The sequence below is a fragment of the Bos mutus genome, chromosome 2, assembly GCF_027580195.1.
Source record: "Bos mutus isolate GX-2022 chromosome 2, NWIPB_WYAK_1.1, whole genome shotgun sequence".
Classification (NCBI taxonomy): domain Eukaryota; kingdom Metazoa; phylum Chordata; class Mammalia; order Artiodactyla; family Bovidae; genus Bos; species Bos mutus.
The window spans coordinates 120,496,730-120,520,381 of NC_091618.1; the positions used below are offsets into that span (position 1 = coordinate 120,496,730).

At 39.1% G+C, this 23,652-nt stretch overlaps 1 long non-coding RNA gene across 4 annotated transcripts in view; it reads left to right on the forward strand.

Moving 5' to 3' along the window:
* Window positions 1–23,652, forward strand: part of LOC138990413 (uncharacterized) — a 236,290-nt gene that overhangs the window by 31,331 nt on the left and 181,307 nt on the right. For 2 of the 4 annotated variants that reach the window (XR_011466508.1, XR_011466507.1), the window contains exon 3: window positions 1,049–1,137. The exons of the other annotated variants lie outside the window; for them this stretch is intronic. This is a non-coding gene — a long non-coding RNA (uncharacterized lncRNA). The remainder of the gene's footprint in view (window positions 1–1,048; window positions 1,138–23,652) is intronic. 4 annotated transcript variants of the gene reach the window in all.

The following is a 23,652-nucleotide window of genomic DNA, read 5'->3' on the forward strand; positions in this document are numbered from 1 at the left end:
GCCAGCAAAGGAGAGAGGCCTCAGGAGAAACCATACCTATCAAAACTCTGACTGTAGGCTTCCAAGCTGTGGAATGTAGGAAGATAGCTTTCTGTTGTGTCTCAGCCAGTCTGTGGTGGTTTGTTGTGGAAGTCCTAATAGAGTCAGCACCATAGGTCTGAGTCAGCCTATTCTGACTTTCCTGTCCATTGTGGTAATCACTTCCATCTTGCCTTTGGTGGTTGAGGCTAGAGATAAAGAAATGAGCTGAGAAGTTAAGCACCTTGTTCATGGTCACACACCTGGTAAGTGGTAAGTCAGGATTTGAACTCTCTAAATGAATCTACTATGTTTCATCTTAATAAATACAGTTATACTTCCTCAAGGACTTTATATGCTGTACATGTTTTAAAACTGAGATTGTTGACATAGGTTCTAGATGGATTTAATGAGAAGTTTTAAAACGATTTTGACTCCGGTAGAACAGAGTAACTGAAAGATCCCTTATGAAAATCTTCAACTATTTGAGTTATTTCAGTTTAGACTAAACATGTGCTGGGATGCACTGGACTGTAAATAATCTCTGTCACTGTGCCTGTCCTTTCACTCAGGTTTCCAAGTGCAGGCAGAAGCATCTGATTGCAGAGCTCAACTTCTATCTGCCAGCTAGATGCAGTCCTTAGCTGTATAACAGGAAACTCTCACATGGTAATTGGATACAGAGAGAAGCCCCAGTTCAAGGATTTACCCTTCTGAGTTAACATAGCCCACACGTGGTCTGGGATATCTTCAGCCCTTGCCTTGCACCGAGACACTTAGCACTTGATTGATTCCTCAGAACACATCCAATTTTATAACACTTTCCTGAGAAATTACTATTTCACTGAAACTCTTCTATTCAGAGGATAGGATTTCCATTACACACAGCCCAGCAGACTTTTGAAACGATTCTCTAGTAGATCATTTGGTTTTCATTCTCAAAATTTCTCTTGTCGATAGCCTCAACTGTCATCTTTCTCCTTCCCTTACACAGTCCCTAAAACCCCCTTTCCTGTGTTGATTATTTTAGTTCTGTGCAAACTCCACTGCCAAGTTCACATGGAGAAACAAATACCCTCCCTTCAGTGGCGCTAACTATCTATGACGAACTCTACTCCAGTAAGTACCACTGAGGTGTGCTGAGGCTTCGTGCAAGGACGGGGGAGTAGAACAAACTGTTGACGGACTCTGAAGCTGTGTGCCTTGCTTTAAAGATGCTCAGATTCAATGAAAAACAAGCATCCAAACAAACAAAACCCAAAGAACACCTGTGCTAGCTAGACAAAAGATTTCTGTGGCTGGGTTTGGTTGATTTGCTATTCCTTCTCCAGTGTTCCTTACTCTACTCTAAGTGCCTTTTCGCAGTATTCAAGTAATGCAAAGCTGTTTCACAGCAGGAATTCTAGGCTAAGAAAATAGCGGTATATAGTGACTTGTCGGAGAAGGCAATGGCACCCCACTCCAGTACTCTTGCCTGGAAAATCCCATGGATGGAGGAGCCTGGTAGGCTGCAGTCCATTGGGTCGCTAAGAGTCGGACACGACTGAGTGACTTCACTTTTCACTTTCATACATTGGAGAAGGAAATGGCAACCCACTCCAGTGTTCTTGCCTGGAGAATCCCAGGGACAGGGGAGCCTGGTGGGCTGCCGTCTCTGGGGTCGCACGGAGTCGGACACGACTGAAGCGACTTAGCAGCAGCAGCAGCAGTGACTTGTCAGTGGTCTGAGAAAGCGCGCTGGACAAATACCCCACCAGTGGACTCAGGGCTTGTAAGTAGGATGATGGGTTAATCCATACTGAAATCAAAACAGCAAATCTCACTCCAAATCTTTAAAACAACTATTTTATGATTATGACAACAGGCTACATCCTTATTCTGCACTTATTTTGCCATCTGATATTAAGGAGGTAGTTTGGTTTTCTACTCTAGACAAAGTATGTTTTCCACTCTGGATTCTGGCCGAGTCCCAGCTGATGGAGAGGCTTCAATTATAAGCATAGATATTGATGCAGATTGGTAGGCATCTGGAACTTTGGCAGTTTTCTTTGTTTCTTTTCTTTTCTTTCTTTCTTTTTTTGTTTTTGGTTTTGGCTCATTGTAACATTGCCTTTATTTGAATCACTTCAGGGCTGAGATATATCTGTTTCACATATATGTTAAACAAAGCAATCAAACCTTGGTAGGAAAGGGTACAAATTAACTTGTCCTGATTTTTCTCAAGTATTAGATTTTCAGTCAGGGATTTTTGTAGCATCTCAGAGAATGCTATAACTGAGCAGAGTAGTTATGCACCTAAAAGTTAAGCATTGATAATGTATAATGAACAATCTGCTAAATGTTAATACAATTTATCCTTTTTAAAATTTATAAACATGACATATTGCATGCACTTAGGGCTAATCTGCTTTAGACATTCATTTAGTTTGACCTATGACCATAATATATTATGTTCCTTGAGATATTTATCTTGTCCTTTGGAAACAAGATTACAATTAATGTGACACATATGACTTTAAATTACTACCTCAACTAGAGATGTGTCAGTAATGAATTAGCCATGGCTTTGAACCCTCTACTTATAATTTAAATTACCACCCTTTTGCTGATGCATCATTGTAATCCATTAAATAAATTGCAGAATCAAAGAACCACATATTGTTTTTAGAGCTATTGATGATATTTTCCCCTTTTAATTTACCTCACTCTAGGCTAATGTATCCAAATTTATGTAATAAAAACAATCATAAGAGAGAGCAATTGTATGCTTATGTTAATATTAGAATAAAATCCTAGCCAGACTTCATATAAACTAGATGTACAGAAACATTATCCTTTTTTTGCTACATTCACTTTTAAGGAAAAAAAAAACTACAATACTGGAAAAAACAGCTCACACTAATGACTTGGTAAAGCATTTTCCAGGAGAGAGCCCTGTAAGATAAAGTCCAGTTTGTTACGTTTTCCATGCTTTCTCTGCATTGGCTCTCCCCACATTGTATGTTCTGGAGAGGCACAGAGTAGAAACACATTAAATGTTTGTTGAGTGATGTCTCTGGCAATAAATGATAACCATTTATGATGAATAGCAACAGATTAAATTTTGCTCACTATTTTCCATTTGCTCTGACCAGATAGATACATTTTTTAAGCTCTTACTGTTTACTAGGCACTGTTCTTGTTCAGTTGCCCAGTCACATTTGACTCTTCGTGACCCCATGGACTGCAGCATGCCGGTCCTCTCTGTCCATCACTATCTCCCAAGGTTTGCCCAAGTTCCAGCCATCTCATCCTCTGATGCCCTCTTCTCCTTCTGCTCTCAATCTTTCCCAGCATCCGGGGCTTTTCCAATGAGTCAGCTATTTGCATCAGATGACCAAAATACTGGAGTTTCAGCTTCAGCATCAGTCCTTCCAATGAGTACTCAAGGCTAATTTCCCTTAAGACTGGTTTGATCTCCTTGCTGTCCAAGGGACTCTCGGGAGTCTTCTCCAGCACCACAGTTCGAAGGTGCCAATTCTTCGGCATTCTGCCTTCTTTACAGTCCAGTTCTCACAACCATATGTGACCACTGGGAAGACCAGAGCCTTGACTATATAGACCTTGTTTAGCAGAGTAATGTCTATGCTTTTCAACACACTGTCTAGGTTTGTCATGACTTTCCTGCCAAGAAGCTGACATCTTCTGACTTCATGACCTCAGTCACCATCCACAGTGATTTTAGAGCCCAAGAATAGGAAATCTGTCACCATTTCCACCTTTTCCCCCTCTATTTGCCATGAAGTAATGGGGCTGGATGCCATGATCTTAACATTTTTTTTTTAACATTTACTTTTAAGTTGATTCTTTCACTCTCCTCCTACACCCTTATCATGAAGCTCTTTAGTTCTCTTCACTTTCTGCCATTAGAGTGGTATCACTCACATATCTGAGGTTGTTGATGTCTCTCCCGCCTATCTTGATTCCCACTTTTAACTCATCTAGCCTGGCATTTCTCATAATGTGCTCGGTGTATAAATTAAACAGGGTGACAGCAGACAGCCCTGTTGTACTTCTTTTTCAATCTTGAACTGATAAGTTGTTTCATACAGGGTTCTGACTGTTGCTTCTTGACCTGCATACAGATTTCCCAGGAGATAGGAAAGATAGTCTGGTGTTTCCTTCTCTTTAAGAGCTTTCCAGTTTTTTATGATCCAAATAGTCAAAGGCTTTGGCATAGCTGATGAAACAGAGGTAGATGTTTTGCTAGAATTCCCTAGCTTTCTCTGTGATCTAGCGAATGTTGGCAGTTTGATCTCTGGTTCCTCTTCCTTTTCTAAACCCAGCTTGGACATCTGGAAGTTCTTGGTTTGCATAACGCTGAAGCCTAGCATGCAAGATTTTAAGCATGACCTTACTTGCATCAGAGAGGAGTGCAATTGTCCAATGGTTAGCACATTCTGTAGTACTACCCTTCTTGGGAACTGGGATGAAGATTGACCTTTTCCAGTCCTGTGGCCACTGCTGAATCTTCCAGATTAGATGACATACTGAATGCAACACCTTGATGGCATCATCCTTTAGGGTTTTTAATAGTTCTACTGGAATTCTGTCATATCCACTAGCTTTATTAACAACAGTGCTTTCTAAGGTCCACTTGAGTCTGCTCTCCAGAACGTTTGGCTCTGGGTGGTTGACCACACCATAGTAGCAATCCAGTTCATTTGGATCTTTTTTGTATAGTTCTTCAGTGTATTCTTTCCACTAGGCACTGGACTAAAGCATATTTCATGGGTAAACTCATGTATACTAACTCACACATATATATTATGTATCATATACTTGTTCAGTCACTAAGTCATGTCCTACTCTTTGCAACCCCATGGACTGAAGCCCACCAGGCTTCCTTGTCCTTCACTATCATATACTTAATGTAACATATTTAATATATACAAGGCTATGGTTTCTCCTGTGGTCATGTATGGATGTGAGAGTTGGACTGTGAAGAAGGCTGAGTGCCGAAGAATTGATGCTTTTGAACTGTGGTGTTGGAGAAGACTCTTGAGAGTCCCTTGGACTGCAAGGAGATCCAACCAGTCCATTCTGAAGGAGATCAGCCCTGGGATTTCTTTGGAAGGAATGATGCTAAAGCTGAAACTCCAGTACTTTGGCCACCTCATGGGAAGAGTTGACTCATTGGAAAAGACTCTGATGCTGGGAGGGGTTGGGGGCAAGAGGAGAAGGGGACGACAGAGGATGAGATGGCTGGATGGCATCACTGACTCGATGGATGTGAGTCTCAGTCAACTCCAGGAGTTGGTGATGGACAGGGAGGCCTGGCATGCTGCGATTCATGGGGTCGCAAAGAGTCAGATACGACTGAGCGACTGATCTGATCTGATCTGATGCATATAAAATGTATATAGGTAAAATCTGTCTTTATAAAAATAAGGTTCTAAAGAGCAGAGATAGTCTTAAGTCTCTTTAGTGTTTCCCCCCATATACCTGGCAAAATGCTATCATGTAATTGTCACTCAGCAAAGACTTGTTGATTAAAAATCATGTTCTTTTGTGACTTGACATTTCATAGTGCTCTAGAAGACAAATGGTAGCTCAGTTTTAAAGATCTGCTTGCCAATGCAGGAAGCATGGGTTTGAGCCCTGGTTTGGGAAGATCCCCTGGAGGAGGGCATGGCAACCCGCTTGCCTGGAGAATCCCCATGGACAGAGGAGCCTGGCAGGCCACAGTCCATGGGGTTGCAAGAGAGTTGGACATGACTGAAGGGCTGAATACCACCAAAAACAAGACAAATAGTTCCCCAGGGCAATATAGAAATAAACTGAGTAACTTAAACCAGAGGTAAAATAGCAAAAGCCAGCGAAGCCTAGCTTTCTCTCTTATGTATTAAAATGCCATTGATTTACTAGAGTCAGTCCTTCAGCAAGTTAAATGCCTGGTATTAGGCTGGAGAGGGACGATAAACTTCTACTCACTTACAGTCTAAATGTAGAGCCCAGAGTAGTATATATGAATATGAGAACCATTAAATGGTGGATTGAGTGGTACTGTTTAGAACATGAGCTCAGAAAAGGAAGGATTAGGGGTCAAAATAATAGAGTAGTTCCCTAACTATACAGGCCTTTGAGTCAGACAGGTGGGGCATGACTCTGCTTTTTTTTGCTGTGTTTTGAGGCAAATTGGTTAACTGTTCTGAGCTTTTTGCATCTCTAAAATGGAGTTCTACCTCCCTGTGGAGTTGTGACAGTTATAGATCATGTATGTTAAACTCTTGGACATTGCTTTACAAAGGTAAACAGTCATTTGGATTAGTCAAAAAAAGTTTTGAGATGAAGTGGTAATTTAGCTAGACCTTAAAGGATTAGGCTTTGGTTGAGAGAGGGAGGGATCAAGGGTAAGCAAAACAGGATGGGAATAGCACATATGAGCAAGAGTGAGAAAGGGAGCTCTTTAAGCAGAATGGGAGAAGTGGGCAGTGGGGGAAAACTAAATGTGTTCAGTGAAATGAATTCATGTGGTTGGGAGCCTGATTAGCATGGCAGGGGTGTCGTGATTGTAAATGACATGGGGGCGGGAGGATCCTCAGTTGTTCTGTTCTCTGTCTGGAGCAACTCTGAACCTAACTTCTAGATGGCATACTATTGTGACTAAAGAGGTGGCAAGAATACACAGAACTGTACAAAAAAGATCTTCATGACCCAGATAATCACAATGGTGTGATCACTCACCTAGAGCCAGAGATCCTGGAATGTGAACTCAAGTGGGGCTTAGAAAGCATCAGCACAAAGAAAGCTAGTGGAGATGATAGAATTTGAATTGAGATATTTCAGATCCTAAAAGATGATGCTGTTGAAGTTCTGCACTCAATATGCCAGCAAGTTGGAAAACTCAGCAGTGGCCACAGGACTGGAAAAGGTCAGTTTTCATTCCAATCCCAAAGAAAGGCAATGCCAAAGAATGCTCAAACTACCACACAATTGTACTCATCTCACATGCTAGTAAAATAATGCTTAAAATTCTCCAAGCCAGTCTTCAGCAATACATGAACCATGAACTTCCAGATGTTCAAGCTGGTTTTAGAAAAGACAGAGGAACCAGAGATCAAATTGCCAACATCTGTTGGATCATCGAAAAAACCAGAGAGTTCCAGAAAAACATCTATTTCTGCTTCATTGACTTTGCCAAAGCCTATGACTGTGTGGATCACAATAAACTGTGGAAAATTCTGAAACAGATGAGAATACCAGACCACCTGACCTGCCTCTTGAGAAATATGTATGCAGGACAGGAAGCAACAGTTAGAACTGGACATGGAACAGCAAACTGGCTCCAAATCCGAAAAGGAGTACATTAAGGCTGTATATTGTCATCCTGCTTATTTAACTTATATGCAGAGTACATCATGAGACTGCTGGTCTGGATAAAGCACAAGCTATAATCAAGATTGCCAGGAGAAACATTAGTAACCTCAGATATGCAGATGACACCATCCTTATGGCAGAAAGTGAAGAAGAACTAAAAAGCCTTTTGATGAAAGTGAAAGAAGAGAGTGAAAAAGTTGGCTTAAAGCTCAACATTCAGAAAACTAAGATCATGGCATTGGGTCCCATCACTTCATGGCAAATAGATGAGGAAACAGTGGAAACAGTGACAGACTTTATTTTGGGGGGCTCTAAAATCACTGCAGATGGTGACTGCAGTGATTAAATTAAGACTCTCGCACCTTGGAAGGAAAGTTATGACCAACCTAGACAGCATATTCAAAAGCAGAGACATTACTTTGCCAACAAAGGTCCGTCTAGTCAAGGCTCTGGTTTTTCCAGTGGTCATGTATGGATGTGAGAGTTGGACTATAAAGAAAGCTGAGCACCAAAGAATTGATGCTTTTGAACTGTGGTGTTGGAGAAGACTCTTGAGAGTCCCTTGGACTGCAGGACATCCAACCAGTCCATTCTAAAGTAGATCAGTCCTGGGTGTTCTTTGGAAGGACTGATGTTGAAGCTGAAACTCCAGTACTTTGGCCACCTGATAGGACGAACTGATTCACTGGAAAAGACCCTGATGCTGGGAAAGATTGAAGGCGGGAGAAGAATGGGACAACAGAGGATGAGATGGTTGGATGGCATCACCGACTCAATGGAGATGAGTTTGGGTAAACTCTGGGAGTTGGTGATGGACAGGGAGGCCCGGCGTGCTGCAGTCCATGGGGTCGCAAAAAGTTGGACAGGACTGAGCAACTGAACTGAACTGAAATACCCCTTTATATTTGCTTTTCCTTCTAGCACTTGGCATGTTGTTTTGTGTATTATGGGCAATAAATATGTTGTTTTTATATAAATTAATGGTTTGCATGCCGACAGTCTTTCACTTTGCTTTCTATTGCACAGGTTTAATGTGTGTATATATGTGGCTGTCCCTCCATGAAAGAGGAAAGGTATGTGTGTGTGTTCGTAAAAAGATAATTGGTATATGCTCAGGAATCTTAGAATTAAAGTCTATAGAAGTTTAATATGAAATCAATTTTCTGTAGAGTGTGTGTGTGTGTATATATATATATGAGTGTTTTCTGTTTTGCTAAATTCCTTGTTATCACTTATAGTATATTCTCTTAAGGAAGTACTTCAAAATGTCAGATTTTAATAATAGAATTAATTATAATGCATAGAATATCTACATCAAGACTTTTTTCCAAGTTTTAAAATAAATAAATGGATATCTTTTGGCATATTAAATTTTAATTCATTGAGCTTACTTTGATGTTTAATAAATTAAGTCCATCAGTCAGTAACTTGACCTATAGAATGACTGAATATGACTCAGAAAAAGAAGACATTTTCTAAAATACCAGACTTAATTTTAGGTGAGATTAATCTATTAGCTAGCCACGTGCTAGATAACTTGGTTTTCCCAGGCCCAAAGACCTAGGAATAATTTGTCCTTACTAAACTTGAATATTGTACTCTAAGGAAAATATGTTTGAAAAAATGAATTTTTATTTTCTGTGCTTTAGAAATAGCTATTTGAGGAATTTATAGGATTTTCCCAGGTGTCTGATTGAGGCTGTCTAATTCTTATGTAGATTTTCTCCAACAAACAACACTTAGTTTGCAGAATGGTGGCTCACAGGAAAATGGCTGCCTATCAGAGGCAGAAGTATAATTATGATATCATTAGAAATATTTAAATATAAATAGCATTCTATATTTGTCCTTGTCACTTGTCTGGGTTTTGACAGGAGGAGCCAGTTTTGATGGGATTCCTGTGGCCCCATAGATTTTTATCCTGTTATCCAATTTTCCGCTGCACTGCTCTCCTTCTGTCAAACTGACTGCCAGCCAGCCTTACATTTTCCCGGGAGGAGGAGCAGTGCTTTGTATTATAGTGGACAGAGTAAGGAGAACAAAACACTGATTTCTCCCCTCCAAGGGCTGCACTGTCTCTTTCTAATGGAAAATTCCATTGTCTGAGGGTTGAGAGGATAGGGAAATAGGGAAGAGGAAAGACCTCATGTTTCCGTTCAGTGGTGCAAGGAGAGGTTGCAAAGCAGACCCAGAGACCAAGCTGAGCAGCATACAGATCAGCACGCAGTTTTCCAGGATGCTCAGTCACAGGAGTGGCTGAAATGCTGCCCAAACTGGTTTGTGCTGAGTATTCCCTAGCATTTCAAATATTGGCTTGCTATTGTGTAAAATAAAAGGATGCTTATCCATCATGGTGTGTGGGAAAAGAGAAGGAGCATTTTCCTTACCGGTGAAGATATCGCAGTGGATGCTATATTATTTGGGGTTTTTCCATCAACATTGGCTCATAATTCAGGGGTTAGAACAGAGATCAGACAAGTAGCAAAAATGAGTGCATTTGACAGTGTTAAACAATAAGAGTGAGAAGTGGGGTGCAATGGCAAACAGGCCACATCTAACAGCCTTCAAGGTGCCAAATTGCAAAAACCAAACCAAAACATGGTTTTCTATGATTCAACATCTGCTGGATCATAGAAAAAGCAAGAGAGTTCCAGAAAAACATCTATTTCTGCTTTATTGCCCATGCCAAAGCCTTTGACTCTGTGGATCACAATAAACTGTGGAAAATTCTGAAAGAGATGGGAATACCAGACCACCTGACCTGCCTCTTGAGAAACCTGTATGCAGTTCAGGAAGCAACAGTTAGAACTGGACATGGAACAACAGACTGGTTCCAAATAGGAAAAGGAGTACGTCAAGGTTGTATATTGTCACCTTGCTTATTTAACTTATATGCAGAGTACATCATGAGAAATGCTGGACTGTAAGAAGCACAAGCTGGAATCAAGATTTCCGGGAGAAATATCAATAACCTCAGATATGCAGATGACACCACCCTTATGGCAGAAAGTGAAGAAGAACTAAAGAGCCTCTTGATGAAAGTGAAAGAGAAGAGTGAAAAAGTTGGCTTAAAGCTCAACATTCAGAAAACGAAGATCATGACATCTGGTCCCATCACTTCATGGCAAATAGATGGGGAAACAGTGGAAACAGTGTCAGACTTTATTTTTGGGGGCTCCAAAATCACTGCAGATGGTGGCTGCAGCCATGAAATTAAAAGACGCTTACTCCTTGGAAGGAAAGTTATGACCAATCTAGACAGCATTTTCAAAAGCAGAGACATTACTTTGCAATGACTTTGCAACAAAGGTCCGTCTAGTCAAGGCTATGGTTTTTCCTGTGGTCATGTATGGATGTGAGAGTTGGACTATTAAGAAAGCTGAGCACTGAAGAACTGATGGTTTTGAACTGTGGTGTTGGAGAAGACTCTTGAGAGTCTCTTGGACTGCAAGGAGGTCCAGCCAGTCTATCCTAAAGGAGATCAGTCCTGGGTAGTCATTGGTAGGACTGATGTTGAAGCTGAAACTTCAGTACTTTGGCCACAAATAAGTCAGATATGAAGACCTCACTCATTTGAAAAGACCCTGATGCTGGGAAAGATTGAAGGCAGGAGGAGAAGGGGATGACAGAATATGAGATGGTTGGATGGCATTACTGACTCAGTGACATGAGTTTGGATAAACTCCAGGAGTTTGTGATGGACAGGGAGGCCCTGCGTGCTGCGGTTTATGGGGTTGCAAAGAGTCAGACACGACTGAGCAACTGAACTGAAACCAAAACGTACTCTTCAGGCCACACATGTTATTAAGCTGAATGTTGCCCATGGCCTCTGAGATATAATTTCTGGGCTGAGGAAGGACTAGTCCTGTAGGCCTGCTAAAAAGCCAGTGATATGTAAGGTAACCGAGAGGGCAGTTTTTAAATAACTGTGATCTCTTATTTTTAAGATTAAGGCCTTATTGTGTCTCAGGAACCATATTTTGTTTACATCATTTAAGCCTTGTAATAATCTTTGAAAAACCAATTCATTACATATGTAAAAGGCAGGAAGTTCAGCAAATATTTTCCTTCTCATTTACATTGTAAGTAAACCATGGACGTTTTTCTTAGTTGCTTGGGAATATATTTAGCATCTTGCATTATAAATCAATTTCTATACTTGTCAGTACAAATGCATTATATGAAATGGAAAATGTTGAATTATACAAGAAATTATGTCAGCTGTTTAAGTTCCATTCTGAGCGTGTAGTGAGATGTCTTAGTGAGTAGGGTATGATTTTCTCATAAGTGTGTGAGTAATTAAGGTATTAGGAACAAATGTGAAAGAAATTCATCCTTCTTACTTTCTCAGGAGTCTGTGCTTTAAAACAGAGGTTGTACAACCTTATGGATTAGAGATATTTGTCTTTACCCTTGGTCACATAGCAAATGAAAAAGATTAATCTGTCTTTTGACATCAAAAAGAGTGGTGATGACTATCAAAGTTCTGGGCTTTGGGGAATTGCTTAATCAATGCTTGAGTAAATATATTTGCCAATGTAGTGTATAAGATACTCATATACTATACAATACAGTATCCTTGACTATATTTTGAAATACTTTGAGCCCTTTAAATCAAATAATTTAATTTTTGGTAGGTTCAGTGTGTATAAGGTAATGTTTTGAGCACAGATAAACACTGAAACTCCACTTGATTTGCTTTTCGACTCACATGCTGCTGCTAAGTCACTTCAGTCGTGTCCAACTCTGTGCGACCCCAGAGATGGCAGCCCACCAGGTTCCCCCATCCCTGGGATTCTCCAGGCAAGAACACTGGAGTGGGTTGCCATTTCCTTCTCCAATGCATGAAAGTGAAAAGTGAAAGTGAAGTCACTCAGTCGTGTCTGACTCTTAGCGACCCCATGGACTGCAGCCCACCAGGCTCCTCCATCCATGGGGTTTTCCAAGCAAGAGTACTGGAGTGGGGTGCCATCGCCTAAGTGTGTCTAATCAGTCATGTACTGTTGCCCCATCCATCTTAAGAGACATGGGTATGAGACAAATCGGAAAACGGCAGTAGTGCTTAATAATAGCATTTAGTGTTCACTAGCTTTTAACAAAGCTAAAATTAGGTAAGTTTGTACAGCTGTGGTGTAAGAAGCTAAACATTCAAGTATTGAAAAAAAAAATCAATAAAACAAAAAAATTTTGTTGCTGTCAAATCTACACATTAACTTTATATCCTGAAATTCTATTTGATTTTAGTATGAGATTAAAAACACATGTATTCTACTCTTTTTCTTAATAAAATATTCTCATTGACCATCTATATAGTAGATTCACTAGTATAGTAGTTCACTAGAATTCTACATTAACCAGAAAAGTAAGAGAAACTAAATAGTATAGTCTTGAGCAAGTAGCAGGTAGAATTACCTGATTACCTACTTAAGGTTGTACTAAAAGTATGTGGACAAATAGAGATCAATAGTTAGTAGTTACATGTTTTAACTTGCATTTTCCTATCTCTTTTAAGAAGAACCAGATGCGAATATTTTCTGACTTTATTCACAGGAGCAAGTTTATCCTAGGTTTTACCATTTTTAGTGAATCAAGGTTGTAAAACAGGAACCCAGCTATGCAGTGTCAGAATCTCTTGAGGTAGATTTTTTTGCTCTTCACTAGAATAAATTTAAAACTAGAAATACAAAATCAGAAGAAACTATTTCCATGTGTATTTGCATCCTTTTTTAGTAGAGTTGAGGCTATGGAAGATCTACCTTAAGATTTCCTGGCTTCCTGTTAGTGTCCTGCTTGTATCATTACACTCAGTCTGCACCATTTTTCAATTCATGGATTCCAATAGCATTTTAATGGTGTCTTTTTTGCTGGCTCATCTGGAGGACATTGATTCTGTTGTTCCAATAACAGATGAAATATAGTTTGTGGTTGCTCTGGGGACTAAAAGAAACTCATTACAGCTTCCCGTTCCTCTATGTGTCGCCAAAAATGTTATTGTTGGTCAGGTCTGGAGATATCTTCTGAATCTGTGACTATTTTTTAGATTTTCACAATAGCACATTTCGTAAATACCATAAAATTTGCTGCAAGAGTTGGTCTTTAAATAATCAGGGCTCTCTATCTCTGTTCCAGAGACAGAGGAAGAAACAAAATGAACCTTTTGGAGTGAGCAGTTCTTATAGATTTCTAAGGGAAATTCCAAGTGTACAATCTTTTTATGTAACTTAGCTATTCTAAAGGTTAAAATTCTAAATGAATAAGTCAAAAACTGTGAAGTAAAAAGGGAAATACTTAAAGAAAAGTTATAGTTCTCTAAACCTCTGCTATTCAGAATGTGACCTGCTGGCCTGCAATTTCAGCATCACCTGGATGTCTGAAATGGTAAAACCTTCTCCTTACCCCAGACGTTCAAAATCAGAATCTGAATGTTAACAAGATCATGGGGGATTTCTGTGAACATTCAAGTCACAGAAGCATATAGTTGGTTTTTATGCAATCAACACAATAATTTCAAACTTATCACTAGATGGTATTTTTATAAAGCATTGGCGTTTACAGAGGCAAACTGCTTTATAAATACAGTCTGAATTATTTCTGTTTCAATCTGCATCACAGGTAAATTATCTCTCCAATATGGCCAATTTAATTTTTAATTGTTAATGTAAGCTTAAAGATAGATAAACTTAGAACAGAGAACATAAAATGAAATCAAACCCCAAGGTCACATTTGAAAACCCAAAATACCTGCAAACATGCTATGAAATATCCGTGTGTGTTTAAATGTATGAATCTTCAAAATTATCCATTGTTTAAATTACTTGAGTTTTTGACAGAATAGTTACTTTTGACTTATTTGAGTGTAAAAATGCCACTGGGGAAGGAAGCATATGTTTTCCTCTTCTCAAAATTCAAACTGGCTGAATGAATTAAACTCAAACTTAGGAAAATAATTTACCTTCAGGCTGCGCTTTTCTCATCATAGTGACAACCAGAGTTTAAGAGTGACATGAGTTGTATTTATGGACACCTGTAACCGTAAGTTTTAATAAGGATGTTTTCTTTGGTAGCAGTCACAGTTGGTCATTATGTCAGACTTGCTGGTAAAGGTAATCACTGATATTTGCTCTAATATTTGGATGCCTAATGATCTGATGGTGTGGAATTATTTTCTTGGATATTCTCATTTTACCTCCTTTCCTCTGTAAATTCTTCTCTCCCTCCTTCTTCCCCCTCTTCTTCTCCTTCCTTCCTCCCCCACCCAAGTAAGTATTTGAGTGCCTATTGTGTGTATGTGACTTTTTTTTTAGACTGTAGAAAGATTCAAAAGGAACTGAAGATTTGACTCTTGTCTTCCAGAATCTTCCAAGTTCCTAGGAATTTCCTGGGATAAGCCCCTTTATTGCCATATCCTATCTTAGTGATTTTCTTGTTGTCATTATGACCCAGGGCCAGTTACTTCTATTTTTCACTTTAGTTTCTTTGTTCTCTTTCCATATTACTCCTGTTTCTTTATATGTAGATCAGTTACTGTGGAAACATTACTGTTTTGGGTGTGGTTACCACCACAATTTGTGTATGAGTCTTCAAATTTGAGTATGTGAAACCAAGATCACACATCACACTTGTAATAATGTTCATGCTTTTTTTCTAGACATGCTGTAGTTTAACTGAGATGTTTTCTTATGAAACAGATTTTACTTGTTCAGTGCATTTTAAATTTTAACTTAGGTGTATCTAGCAAAAAAAAAAAAAATGTTTGTGTTATAACATAACATGTTATAACATAACATAACATGCTCATTTGGTCCTAAAATAGAGAAGTAGCATTCAACTCTGTAACAAAGTTTTCCAAACCCCATAAATTCTGGAAAAAAAAAAAAAATATAAATTTAAAAAATTACTTTTTAAAATCTAGCTTTTAGGTCTATAGTAGGTTGCCTGTAAAGTGAAGGTGGTGAATTTTTGCCCCTCATCTCATGTCCCAGAGTGAAAGATTCGAACTTAAATTCCAGTGGTGGGGCACACAAATTAATTGACAATAGACAGAGTAACAGGAAAAAAGTTTATTATGTGTGTGGGAGTACTCAGTAATTAGCAGAATAGCCAGAGGTAGAGGTTTATATTTCAGTTTAACCAAAACAAGGGTGAGGGGTGGTGTGTTGGGTGGATGTGGTTAGTTCCTCAGTGTGAAAGCACAGAAGGTTCTGTTGGACAGTCTTCTTGGAAAAAGGCTGGAAGCTGCCCCAGAAGGGGTTAAAGTGAAAAAGTGAAGTTGCTCAGTTGTGTACGACTCTTTACGACCCCATAGACTGAAGTGACTTAGCAGCAGCAGCAGCAGCAGCAGCAGACTGTAGCCCACCAGGCTCCTTCGTCCATGGAATTTTCCAGGCAAGAGTGCTGGAGTGGGTTGCCATTTCCTTAAAGGCACTGTATTTTGGGAAGGCTTTCCTGTCATCACATAAGAACATTTCAGATAAGATTTCTTTCTTCTGGAAATAGAACTGCCATACGACCCGGCAGTCCCACTGCTGGGCATACACACTGAGGAAACCAGAAGGGAAAGAGACACGTGTACCTCAGTGTTCATCGCAGCACTGTTTATAATAGCCAGGACATGGAAGCAACCTAGATGTCCATCAGCAGATGAATGGATAAGAAAGCTGTGGTATATATACACAATGGAGTATTACTCAGCCATTAAAAAGAATTCATTTGAATCAATTCTAATGAGGTGGATGAAACTGGAGCCTATTATACAGAGTGAAGTAAGCCAGAAAGAAAAACACCAATACAGTATACTAATGCATATATATGGAATTTAGAAAGATGGTAACAATGACCCTGTATGTGAGATAGCAAAAGATACACAGATGTATAGGACAATCTTTTGGACTCTGTGGGAGAGGGAGAGGGTGGGATGATTTGGGAGAATGGCATTGAAACATGTATAATATCATATATGAAATGAATCGCCAGTCCAGGTTTGATGCAGGTTACAGGATGCTTGGGGCTGGTGCACTGGGATGACCCAGAGGGATGGTACAGGGAGGGAGGTGGGAGGGGGGTTCAGGATGGGGAACACGTGTACACCGAGGTGGATTCATGTTGATGTATGGCAAAACCAATATTGTAAAGTAATTAGCCTCCAATTAAAATAAATAAATTTATATTAAAAAAAAAAGATTTATTTCTTCTGACCTCTTCAACAACTTTTCCAACAGTTTTTAGAAAAAACTTAAAAAAGTTATGCTTTGCATTTGTAATATGCATTAATGCTCCAGTAATTCATAGGAGGGTCCCATTTAATGCTGCAGAAATTCTCCAAACAGCTTTTGTCCCTTTAATAGAAGCACCTAGATCCCAAACAGGATTTTATTGTCATTTTCTTTAAACAAAAATGTCATTTTCTTTCAGGCAAAACAGGCTATTTCACTAAAACATGTACCTTTGACCCATTTTATCTAAAAGTTGCTTAGACTGTAGATTTCTAGATTAGTTTTATTGTAAATTATTTGATAACAGTGATAATGCTAAAATTAGTTCAGTGTTTGAAAAGTGAAATTGGAATGACTTGGAAGTAACTTGTGAGCTTTTTATGTTTAAGAGTAACAGATCATGAATGTTCTAAGTATATATATTTTTTTCTTTGCTTAAGTTTCATGACTTAAAAAATATACAATTTAAAAATCAAATGATTGGTTGTAAGATTACTACCAAATATTTTTGTTCTCTTCTTACTTTTGATGTCTGATTTGGTATCTAAATCTCCAGGATCCTATATCTATAAATTTTCTTTTTTTTTTTAAGTTAATCAAGATGAAACTCTTTCTTCTTCCTCCCTCCCTCCCTCCCTTCCTTCCTGTCTTTTTTTTTTTCTTTAAAATAAAGGTACCTTCTTTATTGGAGTAAAATTCTGAAAAAGTCACACGTGATTAACATTAATAAGAAATGATGGCCACAGGTTTCCATCTGAAACCATTACCAAGTGCATGGAGGCCACCAGTGTTCCCTTACACTGGTGTGGTGGCACAGTGGACTGCTGCAGAGGGGAGACAGTTCTGCTACTCTCACTTCCTCCTTTACCACAGTCCCTCTGGAAGCCTGGCCAAGTCTCAACTGAGAGTGACAGAAAGTCCTTTGTCCCCTAATATGAGTCATATGCCTTTTAACTCCAGTATATGATTTTATTCTGTGGAGTCTAGAAAGTTTTCTTAGGTTCCAAGAGTCCCTTTATTTAAAAATGCAAATTCTCATGAGATGGCTTAGTTATCATTACTGCCTTACTAGGATACAGCTGACAGTAACAGGGCGTAACACAATACTTGGAACAGACTGAACAGTTGGGAGGCCACCCAAAGTGTTGGAAAGGTGGTGGATGGAAACTCATTCAGGTAATTCTGCATTGTATGTCAGCACTTTTCATGCAGAATATTGATTTCATCTATAACATAGTGTTTAACTCTTTATGATATTGAAGAGAACCCTTTTGTATTTGAGAATGTCTTAGAAATCATTTCATGGGACTCTTCTGACATGGAACTGATGTCATAGGTACATGAGTCATACTGCCTGGGATAATAATATGTGCCCAGCACCTAGGGACACTGTAGACCCATAAGGATATTGTGGTTTATAGAGGCCTTCATCTGGGGACTTTCCTGGGTCTGTTGACTGTTGTCCTGTCCTTGTGCCAGAACCAGATGTAGCTCTGAATTATCTGATCAGTTTAATCTTAAAAAAGATTAAGCAGATACCTGCCTTTTGCTACTGTCACAGCTCCCCCAACCCTTGCCAGCTCTCCACTCCCACTTTGCAGGGGGTGTCTGTGTCTCAATGCTACTATTCAAAAATGTAAGATATGGTACATCTGCTTGTATGGATTCCTGAGACTCAAAAAGTTCCCAGCAATTAAAATTATATATATATATATATATTTTATGTATTAATATTTACAAAAGTTCTTGAAGTATTTTTACAGCTTAGATTCCTCAGAGTTTGAGATGCAAGAGGTTTATTAACACATTATTGATGGGGATTTTCGCAGAAACTAACAACTATGGCTGGCAATTTGTTATGTAAGTGAACATTGAAACACTCTGGTCAATAATGTCCGGGTAACAAAGACTTACTAGTACATTTCTGGTCAATAAATTGTTAGGGATTAACAGCTGTGTGGCAGGGGAAGGAGGTGAAACTAAGGTCGGATAGAAGAGGAAGTCAAACTGTGAAGGAGACCTGGAAAGCCTTGGCCAATCTGGTGAGCACCTCTGGAGAGAGCATTGTCTGTCAGAGTCTTGGACCAAGATGCCTAACTTAGAGGATACAGGCTGACCCAGGTAGCATAAGGTTGTAAACACGGTGGCTATCTGCAGTTAAAGCTGACCCTGAAAGAGCTGACTGCACAGGACTTCCTTTTCATGATGCCTATTCACTACCTGATATCTCTTCAAATGATTGAATAGTAACTTTTTGGTTTTCTTTATCATTTACAATATAGTGTGTCAGAGCTTATAACTGCAACCATTTGAATGTTGCATAAAGATTAAGTGTAGGGGTTTGGCACTCTACTGAACATAGTATCGGAAGTCCTAGTTAGAGTAATTAGGCAAGAAAGAAAAATAAAATGTATACAAATTGGAAAGGAAGAAGTAAAACTGTCACTATTTGCAGATGACATAATATTATACATTACTGCTACTGCTAAGTCACTTCAGTCATGTCCAACTCTGTGCGACCCCATAGACGGCAGCCCACCAGGCTCCCCCGTCCCTGGGATTCTCCAGGCAAGAATACTGGAGTGGGTTGCCATTTCCTTCTCCAATGCATAAAAGTGAAAAGTGAAAGTGAAGTTGCTCAGTCATGTCTGACTCTTAGCGACTCCATGGACTGCAGCCTATCAGGGTCCTCCGTCCATGGGATTTTCCAAGCAAGAGTACCGGAGTGGGGTGCCATTGCCTTCTCTGAATTTTATACATTAAAAAGCCCTAAAGGCTCCACCAAAAACTATTGGCAATAATAAATAAAATTTTACTAAGTTGCAGGATACAAAATCAGCATACAAATGTGTATTGTGTTTCTATATGCTAACAGCAAGCTAGCAGAAAAAAAATAAGAAAATCCCACTTGTGATCACAGAAAAAAGAATAAAATACCCAGGAATAAATTTAACCAAGAAGTTGAAAGACATATATACTGAAAACTAAGGACATTATTGAAAGAAATTAAAGAAGACACAAATAAATTGAAAGATTATTCTCTGCTCATGGATTGGAAGAAATAATGTTACTAAAATGTCCATATTACCTAAAGCAGTCCACAGATTCAGTGCAATCCCTATCAAAATCCCAATGACATTTTTTTCACAGAAATATAATAAAAAATTCTAAAATTTATATGGAACCACAAAAGGCCCCAAATAGTCAAGCAATTCTGAGGAAAAAGAACTAAGCTGGAGATGTCACATTCCCTGATTTCAAACTACATGGTAGGGCTATAGTAATCAAAACAGCATGGTATCAGCAGAAAAACACATATTTAAATCAATGAAACAACTGAGAGCCCAGAAATAAATGCACACGTATATGGACAATTAAATTACAACAAAGAAGCAAAGAACATACGATGGAGAAAGAATCTGGTCAATAAATAGTACTGGAAAAACAACCACATGGAAAATGTAACCAGGGCCACTATCTTACAGCATACGAAGGGTCAACACACAATGGCTGAAGAGCGTGGAAGACCTAAAGCCATAAAACTCACAGAAGAAACCATTGTGTGCTTTCTGACATTGCTCTTAGCAAGATCTTTCTAGATAGGTCTCCTTAAGCAAGGAAAACAAAAGCAAAAATAAGCAAATAGGACTACAATTATAAAGCTTCTGCACAGCAAAGGAAACTATCACAAAATCAAAAGACATATTTCAAACATGTAAAGATATTTGCTAGTTGTATATTCAATAAGGGGTGACTATAAGAAACATACAAAGAACTCATGCAACTCAACAATGACAAAAACTACCCAACTTAAACAATGGACAGAGGAGTTGAATAGGCATTTTTTCCCCCAAAGAAGACATATAGTTGGTGAACAAGCACACAAAAAGACATTCAGCATGACTAATTATTAGGGAAGTGCAAATCAAAGTTGTAGTGAAACATTACCTCTACCCTGTTAAAAAGGATGTTATCAAAAAGGCAAGAGATAACAAGTTTTGGCAAGAATGTGGGAAAAGAGAACATTTATTCACTGCTGGTAGGAATGCAAATTACTGCAGCTACTGTGGAAAATAGTATGGAGAGTCCTCCAAAAAAAAAAAAAAAAAAATCAAGAATAGATCTACCAAATGATCCAGCTTTCCCACTTCTGGCTATTTATCCAAAGAATACAAAATTATTAATTCAGAAAATATATCCACAACTATGATCGTTGCTGTGTTATTTACAATAGTGGAGATTTGGAAACAACCTGGGTGCCCATCAACCAATGAATTGATAAGATAGAGTATATTATATATATACATAGTGGGATATTACTCATCCCTAAGAAAATGAAACCTTTCAATTTTCAGCGACATGGATGAACCTTGAGAATATTATGCTAATGAAATAAATGCAACAAATACTATATTTTATACATATGTGGAATATAATAAATAAATGAACAAACTAAATGAAAAAAGCACTCCCCTGTAGATACAGAGAACAGAGTAGTGGTTACGAAAGGAGAAGAAGCTGAAGCAGCGGGAGGGTAAATGGGTAAGCAGGGTCAACTGTATGGTGATGGAAACTAAATTTTTGGTGGTGAGTACACCGTAGTGTACACAGAAGTAGCAATATAACGTACACGCGAAGCAGTGTATAAACCAGTGTTACCTCAATAAAAAAAAATTAAAAAGGAAGGTGCTTGGTTCAGATTCTCTGTCTCCACTTATTAGCTGTAGGGGTAGGTTTCTTAACCTCTGTAAACACCAGCCTCCCCATTTTTGGGTCTTTGGATGAGTAAATGAGTTCATGCAAATTTATTGGCTTTTGTATCTGGCATATTGTAATGTGCTCAGTAAGTGTTACTTGTTATTAATAGTAAGTTTTTGTCATCCTTATTCTCTGCCCTTACTTGATCCAGAATTTAGACCCTAAGAAAATTTCCAAATGCCCTATTCAGTATTAGAAGTAGAAACCAACTCCCAAAATATGTCTGCCTATTAGGCATCATGGTGACAGAACAAAAACTATGTTAAAATAATTAAATAAGTGCAAGGCAAGGGGTGAGAGAAAACACCATCTGCTGGCTCTCTGTGAGTCATTTAGGAGGAGTTGGAGGATAATGAAGGCCATTGCATTCTGGTCATGGATGGGTCCTTCTGCTTGGCTGGTGTTATCGCCTTTCTCCGAATAAAAATAGCCCATGCATCCTTTACCACAGCTCAGTAAACACGGATTGTGTGAATAAAAATAAAAGGATGCACAACAAAAATCTTTGGGGAGGTTTGCTGCAATTTATTTTGTTTCTGAGTGTACCAGTGAATTTCAGTAAAATCAACAATTTAATCAACAGCACGGCATTCGATTTTTGGCTGTTTATGGTCAGTTTTATACTATTTTCCTAGCAGGACTGTCGTACAAAATGCTTACCAGAGTCCCGAAACCATATTTCGATTTAAAGCAGTGTGGCAGAGGGAGTGCAGCCCTGTACGGGTCACGAAGGCTCAGATTGGGGTTTGGCCCCTTCTACCCGTGAGGACGCTGGGTATTTTCCAAGCCTTGGTTTCTCTTTCAACCAAATGGTGATGTCAGTCAATCTTGTAAAATTTAATTGAGATTGTATGAGAGATGAGTAATAAAAATGCTTTCTAAATATTAGTTGATTGTGATTGGAAAGCTACTTTTGAAGGACAGTTTCACATTGTGATTTTTGAGATTAAACTGAGTGGCTTCTGGCTTTCATAGCCATGCGAAATTACTAAAATTGGGGGAATTTACCCGGGGAAATGACTTGAATTCTGGTGGCTAAGTTTTCTTGCTTGTATATAATGACCTCAGAAAGCTGTTACGAGGACTGGGTGAGATGATGCAGGCCACACTCTCTGAGAATGGTGCCCGGCTCTGCTAATTTGGCTGCTATTGTTACGATTTTAATACTGAAGCCAATAGGAGGGATTTCTTTGTGGTTTGCACTGTTAAAAGGAGTACTTTTGGGGAGCGATTCTGGAATGGCTTACTAATATTTTCATTTTAAATCTGGAGTTATATAGTGACACCAATTTATATCTGGCTTTTGAGAGAGATTGCAATAACAGAAAAATAGAAGATAAGGAAGAGGCCTTTGAAAAGGGGAGAGTAGGAGAGTAGATCTAGGTTTTGTTTTGGTTTTAAAAGTTATTTCTATCATCAAATTGATTTCAACTTTTAAAAAGCATGGATTATAAGAGGTAAATAGTATAATGTAGAGGAAAACACAGGTGTGGAGATTTGGAGCTTGAGGTTACAGTTCGTCCTCTGCCACCAACAACTGTATGTGGGCACTGAATAAATATTTCATATCACTGGCCCCAAAGAAGGAGAAGGCGATGGCACCCCACTCCAGTACTTTTGCCTGGAAAATCTCAAGGACGGAGGAGCCTGGTGGGCTGCAGTCCATGGGGTCGCAAAGAGTCGGACACAACTGAGCGACTTCACTTTCACTTTTCACTTTCATGCATTGGAGAAGGAAATGGCAACCCACTCCAGTGTTCTTGCCTGGAGAATTCCAGGGACGGGGGAGCCTGGTGGGCTGCCGTCTATGGGGCTGCACAGAGTCGGACAAAACTGAAGCAACTTAGCAGCAGCAGGCCCCAAAGAGGTGGGTGGACAAGATCACAGCTCCTGGAGCTTGGCTGTTAGAATCTCTGAGAGTGCTTTGGAGAAATAACATATCAGGTCCCATCAGGTTCACCTGGGGTCAATTGAATTATAATCTCCCTGGGGAAGAACCAGTCTCCAAGCTCACCAGGGGTTTCCGGTATACAGAGAGGCTCACTAACACCTGACTCAGTGATCACTAGGGTCTCCTCAAACTCTGAAGTCTCATAGATCTATACATCTCTCTTTCCTCCAGTCATGCATAAAGAATAAAAGGTGCTTCTTAAAATGAAAACAGAGCAGTAGCTGGAGCAAGGAATTTGATTGAAACTATTGGCTTCTGGAAAAAAGCAAGTCATTTCCTCATCCTCATTATAAGCCATCAACTTCTCTTCTTATGAGAGGTGTGACATCTGTTCTTCAACTGTGCAGGATATAT